Here is a 20,272-nt window from a genome sequence, read left to right on the forward strand (position 1 = left end):
TATGTTAGGAATATACCATTTAGCCTCTAACAAGCATATAGCAATTTTCATTTGCATGGCTTTATTAATATAAAGCATAGACCTAAACACTCATTAGACGATTAAGCATGGTTTTAGAACATAGTATTACTGAACTCAGATGGGAACCAAGAAATACAAAAATATAGTTCATATGAAATGACAGAGGAAAAAATAAAATAAAAATTTAGACATAGATGAGATATAAAGGAAACATCGGCAGAGTTATTATAAAAAGAGTGACTAAAAATGTCAAGGTATTTTAGAAGTAAATGGAATTATTAATAGCTTTCCAAATAGCTTGGTACAGAATTTTAGAAATGAGTAGGGACTTTAGAAAGTCCCTATATAGTCCCTATAAAGTCCCTATATAGGACTATATATATATAGTCCCTATATAGAAAGTCCCTATATAGAAAATATATAGAAAATATAAATAAAAACTGTTCTTACATTGAGAGATAGATATACACACAAAAGAAATTTGTAAGTTGTATCTTATCTAGAATCGTCTATAGACAAGGTAGTATATAAGAAAGAGCTAATTAAGATATATTTTGAAATAAGTGGTCTCCTATTATGAGGCTTTATTGATTAAGTCAGTTTTTTAGAAGCAAAGGGAAATTGTTAGATAAGGGTACATATATTAGGAGGAAAAAGATTTACTGGAAATATAATCATGGAATTATGCTTTTATCATTATGATACAAGTTACCTACAGAATAAAATTATATTAAAATCCAATAGCACTTTATTTATATTATGCATTATAATTTATATTATATATTATAAAATAACAAACATATACTTTTATATATAATGTATAACTTTTACTTGGATAAAGCTTTACTATAATTTCAATATTTTAAAATGACAATATGACAAGAAGCTAGGTTGTTTAAATTTAGAAGTAAATCTTGGATCTAAAACCAACTTTGAAAAATTCAGATGGAAAAGCAGCTACCAGCCCAGCCACCTGAGGTATATGCCAAGAAACCAGGTGCTTTGTGGGAACCTCATCCATAGCTTAGCATCTAGGTTTTCTAAACTGTTACCAAGGGAGGGAAAGAGAGGAAAATCTACCAGCATGCAGTGCTGAGGTTACTGGTCTCTTCAGAACAATAATATGAACATGTTTTCTTTTCAACAATGAGACTTACAAAAGGCGAACAGAAATCCAAAGGTAGCAAAATATTATATGCTCTAAAATGTCTTTTCTGCATTATTTTTAATTTATGTTAAGACTGTATTAGCTTCAGAGTGTTTATCTATGTCCCCAAGAGAGGATTAGCTGGGAACATTCTTTGAGATAAACTAAAAGAACTATTTGGTGCTGGCACTGTTAAATTTTTCCAATGTGCAGGTGTTTGTAGTATTTGTACAGTTGCCTGATTGGTTTTCATCCAGGTAAATCCACAGAGAATAAGGTTTATCGTTTCAGGATAGAGAGGTGCAGAAGCTATTACAGGGTATAGTGAAAACCTGCCGCTAGCCACTTTCACGCTGTTTTCTAAAGAGTCTCTTATTCTGACTCTGAAAATATAAGCAAACCTTCACTTCCTCATTAAACTTTCTTACTAATCTTTGCTGAATCCCATTTCATTTTACTCTTTTACATCTTTCATGATCGACTCTGCATTCATAGTTCTTCATCAGTATTACAAAGGAAGAATATATATTGTTACTGACAAATAATAAAATATATCAAGAAGTTTGTTATTTTTACATATGGTTTAGAACAGCATTGAAAAAAGAATTCATTCACTATATTATATCAACAAAATTTTATGGAGCATTTGAAATTTCCCAGGCACTGTGTTGGAGGCAGAGGATATAAGAGTGATCAAAATAGAAATGATTCCTGCCTTCATGAAGTTTATGGTTCACAGGGGAGACGGAGAATAACTGGGTAGCTGACTGAGAGTTTCAACAATAATACCCATGTATTAGACCACAGGCTGAATTAATACAAGATTTAGCTAAATCTCTCTCACCCTTGAAACCCTTCATCTACAGTGGAAACCATGGAGCCCAAGACTGGGGAAAGATTTGTTGGAAAGGTTTCTTTAAAATAGATTGTGCTATGAGTCCCCCAGACACAAAGGGGGGGGGGCATGTCGAGTGTCCCTTACCTCACCCCTTCAAGCACAACAGACTGATGTCTAACTGCAACCTAGAAAGCCAAATTGCAGAAACAGTCTGGCCAGCTGATTCTGTAAAAAAACAAAGAAGAATTGATGGTCTATAGGGATTGGCTTCCTTGCCCATAATTTGTCCTGTAAAGGAAACATAAGACTGTTCTCTTCATCAGATGTGGGCCAGAGTAGAAAAAGCTGGCCTGGAATTGTACTAAATTCTACCTTGGAGGGAAATATAGGAGTGTGACAGGACCCCAAAGATAAATTTTATGTGGAATAACCTAAAAAAGAAAGAAAGAAAGGTGCTAAGAGGTATGTGACCAGAAAGAGAAAAACGCATTTCCTATATCACAGGAAGTAGAGAATCAGGGTTAGAACAAGGTGATGTGAGTAAAGTAGTCAAGTCAGGCACATAACTTAAGGGAGTGCCAAAAAACAAAAACTCAGTAATCTAAATAAATAATAGTTAATGCAATATTTTAAAAGCATCAGAATTAATGCAAAAGAATCCATGATGAACAAAATGTCAAACACTTTGTTTAAGTGGACAAGATCCAATCCTATACTTATATATCCCTGACTCATTTGCCTCAATCTAATCCTGACCTTGCAAGCATGTTCTCAGGGAGGACTTCTGAAGACCCAAAAAGGTACTCATGAAACTGTCAGCTTTAAACATCAGCCAGGACCAGAAAGAATGATGCTCTCTTATCCTAGTACCAGAAGGTAAGAGTGGGATGCTCCCTTGTTTCATCCTTCCTCCTTTCCTAATACATCCATCATCTCCCATTCCTGTTAGGATCAAAAACTGCAGCTAGTAAGTGAAGGAGATGAGTGAGTGCTGTGTTTAAGAAGTGCTAACAATGCAAGGTTGAGTCCATGTTTTATGTCTTAGCATGATCATAGGTCCTTTTGATTTTTGAGTTATGGTTGTCCTCAAATTTTTCCTGCAGTGGCAAGGAAATAACTAACAAAATGAACAACCCAAAGAGACAGCATGATACAAAGATGCTTTCTGTTTGTTTAGTGTATCAATTACATAAGAAAGTAAATATATTTATAATTACAGATTGAGACACATGTTCTGTAGAAAGTAAGCATGGTGCTAGGCTAGGTAAATAACAATGGGTACTACTTGAGACAGGCTGACCAGGGGAAGCATATCTGAGCATCTCTGAGGAGCTGAGAGAGTACCAGGCATCCCAAGAGTTGGAGGCAGAGGAAAAGCCTCAGTAAAGCCCCTGCAGAAATGGAAGGCATGGCTCCTTCCAGATCCCAAAGGCCAAATTGACTGTAACATACCTTCTGGTGACATCAGATATGTTACAAAGGGTAGCAAGAGCCAACTCATATGGGCTAAGGCAACGACTTCGGATTTTATTCTAAGTTGTGTGAAGGTCCATTTAAGGGCTTTGAGAAGAGTCATGATGGTGGAGGAGTAGGAGGTTGCGGAGTTCATCTCTCCCCTCAAATGCATCAGGAATACATCTACAGGGCTTCCCTGGTGGCACAGTGGTTGAGAGTCTGCCTGCTGATGCAGGGGACATGGGTTCATGGCCCGGTCCAGGAAGATCCCACATGCTGCGGAGCGGCTGGGCCCGTGAGCCAAGGCCACTGAGCCTGCACGTCCGGAGCCTGTGCTCTGCAATGGGAGAGGCCACAACAGTGAGAGGCCTGCGTACCACAAAAAAAAAAAAAAAAAAAAGAATACATCTACAAATGGAACAATTCGCACAGAGCACCTGCTGAACACTAGTAGAGGACCTCGGACACCTAAAAAGGAAAAGAAAGATCCCCACATAACCAGGTAGGACAAAAGAAAGAAGAAGGGAAAAGGAAGAGGAGAGGAAGTGGGACGGGATCTGTGCCCCAGTGGGGAGCTGAAGATAAGGAGAAGTTCCCACACCCAGGGAAGCCCCCTTACAAGGGAGGAGGTCAACTGGGACAGAAGGGGGAGCTTCAAGGGCTTGGAGGAGAGAGCAGCAAACTTCTGTGGCAGGTAGGACAGAGTGAGACCTACACAGATGGTTCATGCCACAGCCCTGCACCCCCCAGCCTGAGACGTGTCTGCTGGTGCACACACAGGCTGGGTGCTGGAACATGGGGTTTGGAGAACAGACTTAGTGGAGGGACTGCTGTTGGTTGTGAAGAGACAGCCTGAGGGGACAGGAGTGAGGAAATCCACAACCGGAAATGCTTATGGAGGAAACGCAGACTGCCACAAAAGCGAAGCGCCATTGTTGAGTGACCCTCAAAGGGTGGGGCCTCTCTCCTCGTGCACCAGCCCGTGCCTCCCTGAGCACTAGGAGGGCTCGCACAGGAGCAGCCTCGTGCCTCCTGGCCGCTACCTTCTTCACCAACTCCACACCTGGGCACGGTTCACTCACCCCGATCACCGCCTCAGCCCCCTCCCACCTGACGGGCTCGCATATCCCGGTTGCCACCTCAAGCACCCTTCCCCCCTGGGGGGCCTGCTCACCCTGATCGCTATCTCCTACCTGCACAGGCACTCGTGCCTTGATCACGCTTCAGGTCCCTCCCGCCTGGGTAGACTTCTGTGTTCTTGCAGCCTCGGGAGCAGATGCCAGTGGGTAGCCTGCATGCAGAGGTGGGGCTGAAACCACAGCTGCGCCCCAGAGGTCGTGTGACTAAGGAAAAAGAGCTGAAATCTCTCCTCACAGCTGTATGAACCATGGATTTACACCTCCACTGACGGCTTCGTAAATTCAACACCTGTGGAACATCCAAATAGACAGCAAGAGTGACGGGTCTGGCTTTAGCAGCTATGGGCTTTGCGGGCACGTACACGTGGGAGTTGGGCCAGACCAGAATCTGAGCTGCCTCCATAGCTCCCACAGCAGGTCCAGGTGCACAACTCCTGCAGTCCTGGGATGTGACCTCAGTGGATCTGCACCAGTACCCAAGAGAAAACAATGCCTGAGAGTCATCAGGGCAATTGCTGGCCTACTCATGGTTAAGGTGGGACTGAGAGCAGTGCCAACAGCAGGGTACTTTGTGAGCCTGCACAATGGGGAAAGGTGACACAACAGAGCATGCTCACAGGTGAACAGTTCCAGAGGAGGAATACTCAGGGTCTTCTCTCCCAGTGGGAGTGCTCCAATCCTACCTACCTCACTCCACAGATCAGAAACACAGCTAAGAAACAAATCTGGGGGACTTTACTCCAAAATCTAGGGAGCAGACCCCACCTCTGACAGGGCAGTGACAACCATAGAGCAAAGGAGAGGCCCCACTCAATATCCAGGGTAGGCTCTGGTCACCACAACACCAGTAAAGCCCCCCAAGGGGATAATGGTCAGCGTACACTGAGGAAACAGGTGGCACTCATCCATACAAAAAACAATCCTTGCACCAAAAAAAAAAAAATTATATATGTATATATACATATATATATATATATATATATAGAACCTGCACAGGCTGCACAGGTGTGTTCCCACATAAAAATAGCCCTGCAAGATAGTCTGAGGGTCTGACATTGGGAGGGAGAACCCCCAGAGCATTTAGCCTTGAAGGCCAGCAGGGCCTGAGCGCAGGAGCTCCACAGGGCTGGAGGAAACAGAAACCCCACTCTTGGAGGGACTTTAAAATAAAGACTGTTACAAAAGACAAAGAAGGACACTACATAATAATCAAAGGATCAATCTAAAAAGAAGATATAACAATTATAAATATATATGCACCCACCATAGGAGCACCTCAATATATAAGGCAAACGCTAACAGCCATAAAAGGGGAGATCAACAGTAACATAATAATACTGGGGGACTTTAACACCCCACTTAACACCAATGGACAAATCATCCAGACAGAAAATCAATAAGGAAACACAAGCTTTAAATGACACATTAGTCTGGATAGAATTAACTGATATTTATAGGCCATTCCATCCAAAAGCAGCAGAATACACTTTCTTCTCAGGTGCACATGGGACATTCTCCAGGATAGATCACATCTTGGGCCACAAATCAAGCCTTAATAAATCTAAGAAAATTGAAATCAGATCAAGCATCTTTTCCGACCACAGCACTATGAGATTAGAAATCAATTACACGAAAAAACTGTAAAAAACACAAACACATGGAGGCTAAACAATATGTTACTAAACAACCAATAGATCACTGAAGAAATCAAAGAGGAAATCAGAAAATACCTAGAGTCAAATGACAATGAAAACACAATTATCCAAAAGCTATGGGACACAGCAAAAGGAGTTTTAATAGGGAAGTTTATAATAGTAAAATCTTACCTCAAGAAACCAGAAAAGTCTCAAATAAGCAACCTAACCTTACACCAAAAGCAACTAGAGAAAGAAGAACAAACAAAATCCAAAGTTGATAGAAGGAAAATATCATCAAAATTACAGCAGAAATAAATGAAAGAGATGAAGGAAACAATAGCAAAGATCAATGAAACTAAAAGCTGGTTCTTGGAGAAGATAAAAAAATTTGATAAACCTTAAACAGACTCATCAAGAAAAAAAAGGGAGAGGACTCAAATCAATGAAATTAGAAATGAAAAATAAGTTACAAAAGACCCCACAGAAATACAAAGGATCATAAGAGACTACTACAAGCAACTATATGCCAATAAAATGGACAACCTAGAAGAAATGGACAAATTCTTAGAAAGATACAACCTTCCAAGACTGAACCAAGAATAAATAGAAAATATGAATAGACCAATCACAAGTACTGAAATTGAAGCTGATTAAAAAACTTCCAACAAAAACTCCAGGACCAGGTGGCTTCACAGGAAAATTCTATCAAACAATTAGAGAAGAGTTAACACCTATGCATCTGAAACTCTTCCAAAAAATTTCAGAGGAAGGAATAATCCCCAGCTCATTCTACAAGACCACAATCCCCATAATACCAAAACAAGAAAAGATATCAAACAAAAAGAAAATTACAGGCCAATATCACTGATGAACATAGATGCAAAAATTCTCAACAAAATACTAGCAAAGTGAATCCAACAACACATTAAAAGGGTCATACACCATGATTAAGTGGGGTTTATCCCAGGAATGCAAGGATTCTTCAATATACATGAATCAATCAATGTAATATACCACATTAACAAACTGAAGAATAAAAACCATATTGTAGTCTCAATAGATGCAGAAAAATATTTTGACAAAGTTCAACACCCATTTATTATAACAACTCTCTAAAAAGTGGGCATAGAGGGAACCTACCTCAACATAATAAAGGCCATATATGACAAATCCATAGCAAATATCATTCTCAACTGTGAAAAACTGAAAGCATTTCCTCTAAGGTCAGGAACAAGACAAGAATATCCACTCTCATCACTTTTATTCAACATAGTTTTGGAAGTCCTAACCACAGCAATCAGAGATGAAAAAGAAAGAAAATGAATCTGAATTGGAAAAGAAGTAAGACTGTCACTGTTGGCAGATGACATGATATTATACATAGAAAATCCTAAAGGTGCTATCAGAAAACTACTAGAGTTCATCAGTGAATTTGGTAAAGTTGCAATATACAAAATTAATGCACAGAAATCTCTTGCATTCCTATACACTAACAACAAAAGATCAGAAAGAGAAATTAAGAAAACATTCCAATTTACCATCACATCAAAAGCAATAAAATACTTAGGAATAAACCTATGTAAGGGAGCAAAAGACCTGTACTCAGAAAACTATAATATGCTGATGAAAGAAATAAAAAATGGCACAGATACCGTTTTCTTGGATTGGAAGAAACAATACTGTGAAAATAACTGTAGTACTCAAAGCAATCTACAGATTCAGTGCAATACTTATCAAATTACTAATTGCATTTTTCACAGAAATAGAACAGAATTTTTTTTTTTTTTTTTTTTTTTTTTTTTTTTTGATGTAAACGGGCCTCTCACCGTTGTGGCCTCTCCCATTGTGGAGCACAGGCTCTGGACATGCAGGCCCAGTGACCATGGCTCACGGGCCCAGTCGCTCTGTGGCATGTGGGATCTTCCCAGACCGGGGCACAAACCCTCGCCCCCTGCATCAGCAGGCAGACTCCCAACCACTGCGCCACCAGTGAAGCCCAGAACAGAAAATTTTATGATTTGTATGGAAACACAAAAGACCACGAATAGCCAAAACAATCTTGAGAAAGAAAAATGGAGCCGGAGGAATCAGGCTCCATGACTTCAGACTATAATACAAAGCTACAGTCATCAAAACAGTATTGTACTGGCACAAAAACAGAAATATAGATTAATGGAATAGGATAGAAAGTCCAGAAATAAACCATGCACCTATGGTCACCTAATCTGTGACAAAGGAGGCAGCAATGTACAATGGAGAAAAGACAGTCTCTTCAATAAGTGCTGCTGGGAAAACTGGACAGCTACATGTAAAAGAAGAAAATTAGAACACTTCTTAATACCATACCCAAAAATAAACTCAAAATAGATTAAAGACCTAAATGTAAGGCCAGATACTATAAAGCTCTTAGAGGAGAACATAGGCAGAACACTCTCTGACATAAGTCATAGAAATAACTTTTTCTTCTGTCTTCCAGAATAATGAAAATAAAAACAAAAATAAAAACATGGGACCTAATTAAACTTAAAAGCTTTTGCACAACAAAGGAATACATAAACAAAACAAAAAGACAACTCTCAGAATGGGAGAAAATATTTGCAAATGAAGCAACCAAGAAAGGATTAATCTCCAAAATATACAAACAGCTCATGCAGCTTAAAAAAAAAAAAAAAAAAAAAAAAAAAACCCAATCAGGAAATGGGCAGAATATCTAAATAGACATTTCTCCAAAGAAGAAATACAGATGGCCAAAAAGCATAGGAGAAATTGCTCAACATCACTAATTATTAGAGAAATGCAAATTAAAACTACAATGAAGTATCAGTTCACACCAGTCAGAATGGCCATCATCAAAAAATCCGCAAACAAATGATGAAGAGGGTGTGGAGAAAAGGGACCCCTTCTACACTGTTGCTGGGAATGTAAATTGTAGCAACCATAATGGAGAACAGTATGGAGCTCCCTTAAAAAATTGAAAGTAGAGTTACCATATGATCTAGTAATCCCACTCCTGGGTATAACCAGAGAAAACCATAATTCAAACAGATACATGCACACCAATATTCATTGCAGTGCTATTTACAATAGCTAGGACATGGAAGTAACCTAAATGTCCATCCACAGAGGAATGGATAGAGAAGATGTGGTACGATGGAATATTACTCAGCAATAAAAAAGAACAAAATAATGTCATTTGCAGCAACATGGATGGACCTAGAGATTGTCATACTGAGTGAAGTAAGTCAGACAGAAAAAGACAAATATCATATGAAATCACTTATATGTAGAATCTAAAAAAAACATACAAATGAACTTATTTACAAAACAGAAATATAATCATAGATATAGAAAACAAACATGATTACTGGGCGGAAGGGTTGGTGGGAGGGAGAGATAAACTGGGAGGTAGAGATTGACATATACAGACTACTGTATATAAAATAGATAAGTAATAAAGACCTACTGCATAGCACAAGTAACTCTCTACTCATACTCTATAATGACCTATATGGGAAAAAAATCTAAAAAAGAGTGGACATATGTATACGTTTAACTTATTCACTTTGCTGTACAACTGAAACTAACACTACATTGTAAATTAATTAGACAATAAAAATTTTTTAAAATAAATAAATCTGGGAGCAGCCATTGAACTTTTCCAAGTGCTTTCCATGCCTGATTGTGGCTCAAATTCACCCAAGCACCTTAAAAAAAATCTACATATTCCTGGATTCCTCCCAGAAAGGATTCTGCTACAGAGAAATGTGTTAAACTACATTAAAAGAATGCCATATCAGCATGTCAGCAAAATCCAGACTGGATAAAAAGATAAAGGGAGAACTTGCAGATTCAAAGAAAGTAAGAGACACTACCACCAATGTGATGCTTGAATTTAGTTGATTCCCATTTCAAATAAACACAAGGTGAAAACAACAAACAAAAACAAGAGAACATTTGGACATTTGGAAGACAATTGACATTTTGAACATTGATTGGATATATGAATTATTGCTATTTTTTTTGAGATGTAATGATAATATTGTGGTTGTTTTTTTTTTTTAAAAAAAACAGTTTACATCTTACAGAGAAATGAACTGAAATGTTTTTGGATAAACTTATATGATATCTAGAATTTGCTTCAAATAAGGGAGGAGTGAATAGAAACACAGATGAAACAAGACTAGTCATTAGTTCATAATTAGTTGATCTTCATGAGGAGAAGTGGGGTTCACTTTGCTTTTTGGTCTACTTCAGTATATTTTTGATATTTTCAATAATAAAATTTTAATCTCCTAAAAAAAAAACCACATAAGTGCTTTGAGCATGGAAATGATATGGTTTGCTCTTCCCCTGATGTCCTAGACAGACAGTGAAATAAGGCAAGAAAAAAAAAATAAGGTGTAAAGAATGGCAAGAAAGAAGTAAACTGCCTCTATTCACAGACAATACAGACTATCCTAAGGAATTCTCAACACAACTACTAAGGAGAGCTAATAAATAAATTTAGTAATATCTCAAAATAAAAAAAAATATTGTTTTAAAAAAGCGAGAAAGAGGCATGGACATATATACACTACCAAACCTAAGGTAGATAGCTAGTGGGAAGCAGCCGCATAGCACAGGGAGATCAGCTCGGTGCTTTGTGACCGCCTGGAGGGGTGGGATAGGGAGGGTGGGAGGGAGGGAGACGAAAAAAAAAAAAAAAAAAAAAAGAGTTGTTAATTTAAGTATTAAAATGTTGGAGCTGGAAAAAAAAACATAACTTTTATTTTACACATTAGCAGAAAAGACAATTGCAAAACAAAATTTATAAAAAAATAATTACTTACAATAGCATCAAAACCCATAAAACACTGAGAAAGATGTGGAAGAACTCTACAATAAAAAACATGAGTCCTTGCTGAGAGAAATTAAAGGAGACCTAAATAATAGAGTTAGGCCATGTTCAAGGATTGGAAGATTCAATGGTGTTAACACATCAATTCTCCCTAAATTGTTCCATAGATTCAGTGCAATCACAATCCAAATCTCAATGGAAAATTATTTTGGTAGAAATTGACCAAATAATTATAAAATTTCTATTATAAATCAAGGGCTTCCCTGGTAGCGCAGTGGTTAAGAATCCACCTGCCAATGCAGGGTACATGGGTTTGAGCCCTGGTCCAGGAAGATCTCACATGCCATGGAGCAACAAAGCCCATGTGCCACAGCTTCTGATCCTGTGCTCTAGAGCCCATGAGCCACAACTACTGAGCCCGCATGCCACAACTACTGAAACCTGCGTGCCTACAGCCTGTGCTTCACAACGAGAGAAGCCACCACAATGAGAAGCCCACGCACTGCAACAAAGAGGAGCCCCCGCTTGCCGCACTTAGAGAAAGCCCGAGCGCAGCCAAAAATAAGTAAGTAAGTAAATATATATATATATATGATGTAACAATGGTTAATAAACACATGAAAAGGCACTCAGCATAATTAATAATGATGGAAATCCAAACAAAACCAAAATGAGATTCCACTTCTCATCCATTAGAATGGCTAAAATAAAAAATCTTGACAACACCAAATGCTAAGAAAGATGCGGTAGACCTGCAATTCTCATACATTCCTGTGAGGGTGCAAATAGAAAAGTAACATTAGAAAACAGTTTGGTGGTTTCTTATTAAGTTAAATATACACCACCTGCATGATCCAGCATTTACACTTCTACATATTTACCCAAGGGAAATGAAAAACATACTTCTACACTAGGAATTGCACATGAATGTTCATAGTCAACATGCATAATACCCAGAGTGAAAAGAATACAAATATCTATCAATAGGTGAAAGAATAAACAATATGTGTTATAGTCAGACAATGAAATATTACTCAGGAATTACAAGGATAAACATTATATGTATACATATACACTCTCACACGTAGTATTTTTTTGTATTGTCTGAATATCTACACAGCTCTCAAGGTTCCAGAATAGCTTACTTATTCACATTCTAGAAAAATGTTTAAAAATATTCACCCCTGTGGTGGTCTCAACAGTGAGAACATAAACTCTGTAATAAAGCAAATTCTACATTTTCTCTTCTTAATGCTTAAAACAATGGTTTGAACATGTTTCATTTATATTAATGTAAGATTAATGTGAGGAAGAAAGTTATTAAAGCACAATTATAATTTATTAAATCTTTCTATTTTTGTATACTGAGAACCCTAAGATAACAAATTACCATTTGTTTTATAATAGATGAAAGATACATTCATTTGCAACTTTTGTTTTGAAAGAATCTAAATTAGAGGGAAACATTGCTTACTTTTGTGAATGACAAAAATAGAAAATAAAATAAGAGGAAATCAAAGAAAAATTATTTACCAAAACTTATTATTTATTTACAATAGGTTTAAGTCTTAATATGATATAAATATATCAGTAAAGGGCCTTTCGGCTTCTCTCCAGGACCCTTGGCACAACTATATATTTGAACAAATCTTTCAGTGCTCTTTTTTTCTGATGAATTCTTTCACTACAAATTAAATACTCATTGTAAGCTAGTAATATTTTATATACTTATTATATTTAGTCATTTCAGGAGCATGTGTTTGCCTGGATTCATTCTAGACAATCCCCATACGTGGAGTGTTACAACTTTTGTTAACGTGTAATAATGTGCCATTAAAATAATAACAGCTGTCACTCATTCAATACCTCCTATACCTGATGCTGTGCTAAACATATTGCCTACATTATCTCAATTAATCCTCACAACAGGCGTATGAAGGAGGGATAATAACTAATACCCATTTTACAGATGATAATTGGGTAACTTAGAGAAATTAAGAAATATAACCACAGTCTCACTGTCAGTAAATACTGGAGCAGGGTTTGAACTAAGTTCTTCACAACTTTAAAGCCTGTATTTTTTTTTTATCATCTTTATTGGAGTACAATTGCTTTACAATGGTGTGTTAGTTTCTGCTTTATAACAAAGTGAATCAGCTATACATATACATATATCCCCATATCTCCTCCCTCTTGCGTCTCCCTCCCACCCTCCCTATCCCACCCCTCCAGGCAGTCACAAAGCACCAAGCTGATCTCCCTGTACTATGCAACTGCTTCCCACTAGCTATCTATTTTATATTTGGTAGTATATATTAGTCCATGCCACTCTCTCATTTCGTCTCAGCTTACCCTTCCCCCTCCCCATGCCCTCAAGTCCATTCTCTATATCTGCGTCTTTATTCCTGTCCTGCCCCTAGGTTCTTCAGAACCATTTGTTTTGTTTCGTTTTTTAGATTCCATATATATGTGTTAGTATATGTTATTTGTTTTTCTCTTTCTGACTTACTTCACTCTGTATGACAGGCTCTAGGTCCATCCACCTCACTACAAATAACTCAATTTTGTTTCTTTTTATGGCTGAGTAATATTCCATTGTATATATGTGCCACATCTTCTTTATCCATTCATCTGTCAATGGACACTTAGGTTGCTTCCATGTCCTGGCTATTGTAAATAAAGCTTCAATGAACACTGTGGTACATGACTCTTTCTGAATTATGGTTTTCTCAGGGTATATGCCCAGTAGTGGGATTGCTGTGTCGTATGGTAGTTCTATTTTTAGTATTTTAAGGAACCTCCATACTGTTCTCCATAGTGGCTGTATCAATTTACATTCCCACCAACAGTGCAAGAGGGTTCCCTTTTCTCCACATCCTCTCCAGCATTTACTGCTGGTAGATTTTTTTTTTTTTTTTTTTTTTGCAGTACACGGGCCTCTCACTGTTGTGGCCTCTCCTGTTGTGGAGCACAGGCTCCGGACGCGCAGGCTCAGAGGCCATGACTCACGGGCCTAGCCGCTCCACGGCATGTGGGATCTTCCCAGACCAGGACACGAACCCATGTCCCCTGCATCGGCAGGTGGACTCTCAACCACTGCGCCACCAGGGAAGTCCTGTTGGTAGATTTTTTGATGATGGCCATTCCGAATGGTGTGAGGTGATACCTCATTGCAGTTTTGATTTGCATTTCTCTAATGATCAGTGATGTTGAGCATCCTTTCATTGTTTGTTGGCAGTCTGTATATCTTCTTTGGAGAAATGTCTATTTAGGTCTTCTGGCCATTTTTGGATTGGGTTGTTTATTTGATATTGAGTTGCATGAGCTGCTTGTAAATTTTGGATATTAATCCTTGTCAGTTGTTTCATTTGTAAAGCCTGTATTTTTAAATGTCACAGTATACTGACTCTTGCTTCCCTTAACTTGATATATGTTATTTGCATATACCTAATGTTGTCCAAAAGGGTGTGAGACCAGATGTCCTAGCTCACACAAAGAGAAATTATCCAAGCTTTCCTGCAACTCTTCCATAGCCCTGGAGCTGTCTGGCTGAATGGCACTAAGCAATATAAAAACTGAAATTTCCTAGATGTAAACATAACCTGTCACTAGGCTTCAGCTATGAATCATTTCTAGTTGTATTTTACCTTAAACTTTGCTCATAAAGACCCCATTAGCAAAATGTCAGATTGATTATGCATTGTTTTCTTCTCTCTATAAAAATTCAGCTGAAAGAACAGTAAATGTATTTAAAATGGAATTAACCTACAAGGACAATAAGAGGAGACACAGCAGAAAAGGATGCTTTGAAATAGGAATAGGGAAAACTAATGACTTTTAAAAAATTAGAAAATATGGAAATGGATATATAAAATTATATTTGAATAAAACTCACAGAAATCTCTAGAACATAGATCAAAAAAGACAAAATATGAAAAAAATATAAAATAGAAGGTAATAATTTTCCAACATCTTTCTAAGAATACATCTAGAAGGAGATCAGAGAAAATAAAGGGTAGAGAATTATCATATATAAAATAGAAGAAATAATTTTAAAAGTGAAAGACACAAATACCCAGATTGAAAGTGTTCACTAAGTGCCCAAAAAAGTGAGCAGATGGAATCCAAAGCACACTACCTTGAAATTTCAGAATGCAGGGACTAAAAAGAAAAAACTGCTAGAGAAAAGACAGAACCCTCCTAAAAGGAGCATCAGATCCTCAACAGCAACAGGGATCCTAAAAGACAATGCAGCCATATCTTCATTCTATAGGAAAAAATAATTTTTAACCTAAAATTCTATATACAGTATTACTCATGTGAAGGCAAAATAAAGATAATTGCAAACACACCAAATGTACTCCATTAGGTAATCTGTTAGAATAATAGAACTTGCTCAAATAAGACAGAATACTAATATATATACATATAAAATATATAGCATATGTATACCCAAATATAATTAAACATTATTTTTTGTTCTTTTAAGGAGTGATAGTAGGTATCAGTGTTACTAAGCACACCTCTCCATGTGATTATTCAGGGAACTCAGGATAAGGAGGACCTGCTACCTTCAATGAGTAGCTTCGTAGGTCACCATGGTTGTCTCCTTCCCAGTTACACAGAATGGGAAAGAACTTGGAAGGCCACACATGGGAGATTTTTACAAGCAAAGCCTGGAAGTGACAAATAGCATTCTCATATTTCAATGGTTATAATTTAGTTTCATGGGAGATAGACTGTAGTCTAATCATAGGCCAAGAAAGAAGAAGAAATGGACTTTGGTGAACAGCTAGCAGTTTTTGCCATACAGTCTCCAAAATATACTTAAAATGCTCATTCTTTTAGAAAACTACTAGAAGACATGCAAAATAAGTAAACCAAGAAAGATGAAGCCATGAGATCTAAGACCCAGGAGCTGTAGGGTAGAGTACTGATGACAAGTCCCAGAACTAGAGAGCAAAAGAGCAGATTGGAGCATGAGAAGTAAGAGGTCTTCAGTCAACCCAGTCACTGCAAATTCTATCTGCAAACTTAATGGAAGTTGGTTTGTACTACCAGTTCTCAGGGAATATTTGTTCTCCATTTAGAGAAATTTCAAAACAAGCACCTCTCCTTCTTCACTCTTTAGGTGCAGAGAGAACGGCAGTTTTAATTTAGTTCCTTCCAGCTTTGAAAGCTGATCTCTCCTATGACATCCCACACTCTAGATGAGGCTCAGCTCTCTCTTCTGCCTTTCCCCAAAACACCCACTAAGAAGCTGTGAAAATTGGATTTGGTTTGGCAGCACCTTCAGGATATGGGTCTACTTACCAGGTCAGGTTGCCACTTTAATTTACCTTTCAGTTTGGCCTCTGAAAGTTCTTTACCTTCTAACAGGATCGCTGATTCACTTTCAGGAGTAGAATAGTCATTTTTCAGTAGAATAGTCATCCAGGGTCTCCAATCTGCCATTCTTGTGAATGTAATGGGTACTACTCTTTTTTGTTTCACCCTTTCACCATTATTTGTTTATTTAACTGTGTGTACATGTATTAATAATTGAAGACTTCATTACTGATTATTTATTACTTTCAGCTTCATAAACCTAACTAGAAACTGAGTTTCCCATTCTCAGCAAAAGTCATTGCCAAAAGAGAAAATATGAACATGACTAGATCAGTCCACAATTTATGTTTCCAAGTAAAGCAGGTGAGACTCTTTTAAAACATAATCCATTATAAAGCAAAGAGTGGTCTCATCTACAAGGAGACCCGTGGGGTGCTGAAGCTGTTCCTGGAGAATGTGATCTGGAAGGGATGCCATCACCTACACTGAGACGCCAAGCATAAAATGGTCACGGCCATGAACGTGGTCTACACACTCAAATGCCAAGGGCCCACCCTTTCTGGCTTCAGCAGCTAAGTTTGAGCTCTGCAAGCTATATTCTGTAGCAAAGTTAAAGGCCCTTTTCAGGGCTAGGCAAAAAGCAAACAAACAAAAACAAGCAAAAAAAAAAAAAACTGGGTCTCTGGCTGAAATTCTTTAAACCTATCCCCATAACTAAGGTACTGACATCATTTTTTACCTGGAAATTTGAAACTGGGAAAGAAGAACCCTGAACAGGTTAAAGATGAGTGCTGAGATCATGAGTTTATGAAGGGTAAGGACAGACATTTATGAATTCATTTTCCTTTCTGTTCTCAAAAGATGCAAGTATGCTTTAGTGATAGGAGACCGTTTGGTCACAGAAAGAAGTAGTGCCTGATGACTTGTAAAGTCCCTTCTGAGGCCCAGCTGTATTTACTTCACTTTCATGGTTAAAACAGTTAGTCCTAAAACCAGACTTCAAATCCTGGATCCAACAGCAATGTGATCTTGCCAAGCTATTTAAGCTAACTTGCTCCAGTTTTCTCATGTGTAAAATGAGGTTATTGTGAGTGTGGTAGATTGTTTCCAGTTATTTGTTGTCTTCCCAGTAAGAGGATTATACATTTCTGCCCGCTGATGTGTGACCAGTAGTGTGCCACTGTACTGTCAGACTTAGTCCTGTGACTTGTTCTGACCAGTGGAATATGAGCAAGAGTGACAAATGGTACAGCTGAGCAGAAGCTCTAAGAAATATTATTTAGTTATTGCTTCTAATCTCCCTGCCCCTGAAACATTGATCCTCATATAAAGAAGACATTTTGGACAATGGCACAGAGTGGAGACAATGCTGACCTCAGTTGACATGTAAAATAAGCAAGAAAAAAATTATTGATGTGGTAAATCACTAGAAATTAGGAATTGTTTGATACCACAGAAAAATCTAGCAAAGGTGAACCATACAGAAATTGGTACCTAGTGGTAGGAATGTGCTATAAACAAACCCTAAGCAATGTGGCGTTACCTTCGGGGCTAGCTAGTGAGGGGCAAGGAAATGGTTATTGGCTGGAAATAGTAATAGCTGGAAGAATGGTGACATATATACAGTGCAAACATTTAACATTTGGCAATGTATTGTTTGAAAGACAGATAAAATAACAAGAACTTTAACTTTAGATAAAAATGTGGGGACTTCCCTGGTGGTACAGTGGTTAAGAATCCGCCTGCCAATACAGGGGATATGGGCTCGAGCCCTGCTCCGGGAAGATCCCACATGCCGCAGAACAATTAAGCTCATGCACCACAACTACTGAGCCTGCACTCTAGAGCCCACGAGCCACAACTACTGAAACCCACGCACCTAGAGCCCATGTTCCACAACAAGAGAAGCCACTGCAATGAGAAGCTTGCACACTGCAACAAAGAGTAGCCCCCACTCGTCACAACTTGAAAAAGCCCACACACAGCAACGAAGGCCCAACACAGCCAAATAAATAAATAAAATTTAAAAAAATATATGGAATGTTAGGATGTTGATAGTGTCAGTTAGAACTTTTGGGGTGTTTTGGACAAAATAAGAATAGAAATATGTAGGGTCAAAAAACATTGCAAGTACAGAAGCTCTAAAACATAATACCAGTTTGCAAGTAGAGTTTAAAGGAGGATGTAGAAAGCTCAAAAATTCCAGAATTTGTGGGATTACAAAATGGAAATATACCTCATCAAAATAGATAAAAGATAACACTGAAAAATGTTCTCAATGACAGAATTTAAGACAACCCATGGCAAGAAATAAAATAGTGGTCTAGTTAACAAACCTTTTGTTAGAGCTTCTGAATCAATCAAGATGGCATCCAGTAAATTATTTTAAATAAAATAGCTCAGGAGAGTTTAACTAAGGTTGTGGCTTACTACAGAAGCCTGATAAACTCAGATTGTGTGTGATTAAGAGAAGAGATATTTCTGAAGCAAGAGGTGCAACACTGGATGCCAAGATGGGAGAAAAATATCAAAAAGCAGAGAAGCAAATATTATGATGAAGAGGAATGTTGACATCTGATTATAGCGCCCCCATGGGAAGAGCTTATTTCCGCACTCCATTGACTGTTAAGCTTGGCCATGGCACTTACTTTGTTTAATGTGACCTAGTGGAAGCTGTTGTGGCCATTGCATGGTTTGGCTATTTCTCTTTTTTCCTCTGCCTTGAACCTAAAACAGAGTTGGGTCCCTAAATAAAAAGACATATATCCAACATGTAGCAGGAGCAAGAAGTAAATCTTTGATGTTGTAAGCTACTGAGATTTGGAGTTATTTGTTATCACAGCAGAACCTAGCAAAAACTGGCTATTATAGAAATACTTTAATTAGGGGAGTGCACATAGAAAGCACACAGTAAATATTTGCTATAATATTTCTTTAGAACTTCTGTAATGTTCCAATAAATTTCTCTTTTTGCTTTAACTACTTTTGTTCTCTGAAAATCAACACTTCCTATATATGATCAAAATATTCTATTAAAAGATATAACTAATTAGCTGGTAACATTTTACAAGTTACTCTGTGATCCAGAAAATCGTATACAACTGACTCAATGTAATTACAAGCATATCATCATACTAGACAACACAATGTGTGGCTTTCAAATCAGAGCTATTGTTTCTATTGGATAATTTCCAATAAGCAGATAGTTGCCTGAAATGCAATTCCCTAATTTAGTAAGTGATAACATAATATCCTCAAAAATTGTAGAGCCATATCTTTGCTTTTTAGTTCTTTTTAATTTTAAAAGGAATGGAGTAAAGTATAAATGAATAAAATAGTAATGTGTGGGAAAACTGACAAAAAAGCTCAATTTGAAGTCATAGAACCTCTATTAAAACTACCTATTTGACCATCATTATAGATAAAGATGATTCCATTATACCTATAAAGATCTGTCAAATGTTTCCAACAAAAACAATATTGTGTAAATAAAATGTTCAAATCTCTGAACTTCAAGATTAAGTTTAGATGTATATATTATGAGTTGGATTCTTCTTACACATTGTAATTTCTAAAGTCACACATATACTATGTTATATTGACTAAAATTTACCATTGCTGATTCCTCAAAATATAAAATCTTACATATGAGTTAAATTCTCCTTCCATAAGAAAGAATAGGAAATTAAATATTCTGTTTTATTGGATATGCCAATTACTTGGATTACATGTTATGTACAAATTATCATTTGAAATAAAAGAATGCAGTATAATTCTTAACCCCAATACAGCTTATATCTTATTCTTCATGAAGTCTCTGTTTCTTTTCTTGACACAGGAATGTCATCAATATTAACTACTATAATTATG

This window comes from Tursiops truncatus, chromosome 17, assembly GCF_011762595.2.
Source record: "Tursiops truncatus isolate mTurTru1 chromosome 17, mTurTru1.mat.Y, whole genome shotgun sequence".
NCBI classification, from domain to species: domain Eukaryota; kingdom Metazoa; phylum Chordata; class Mammalia; order Artiodactyla; family Delphinidae; genus Tursiops; species Tursiops truncatus.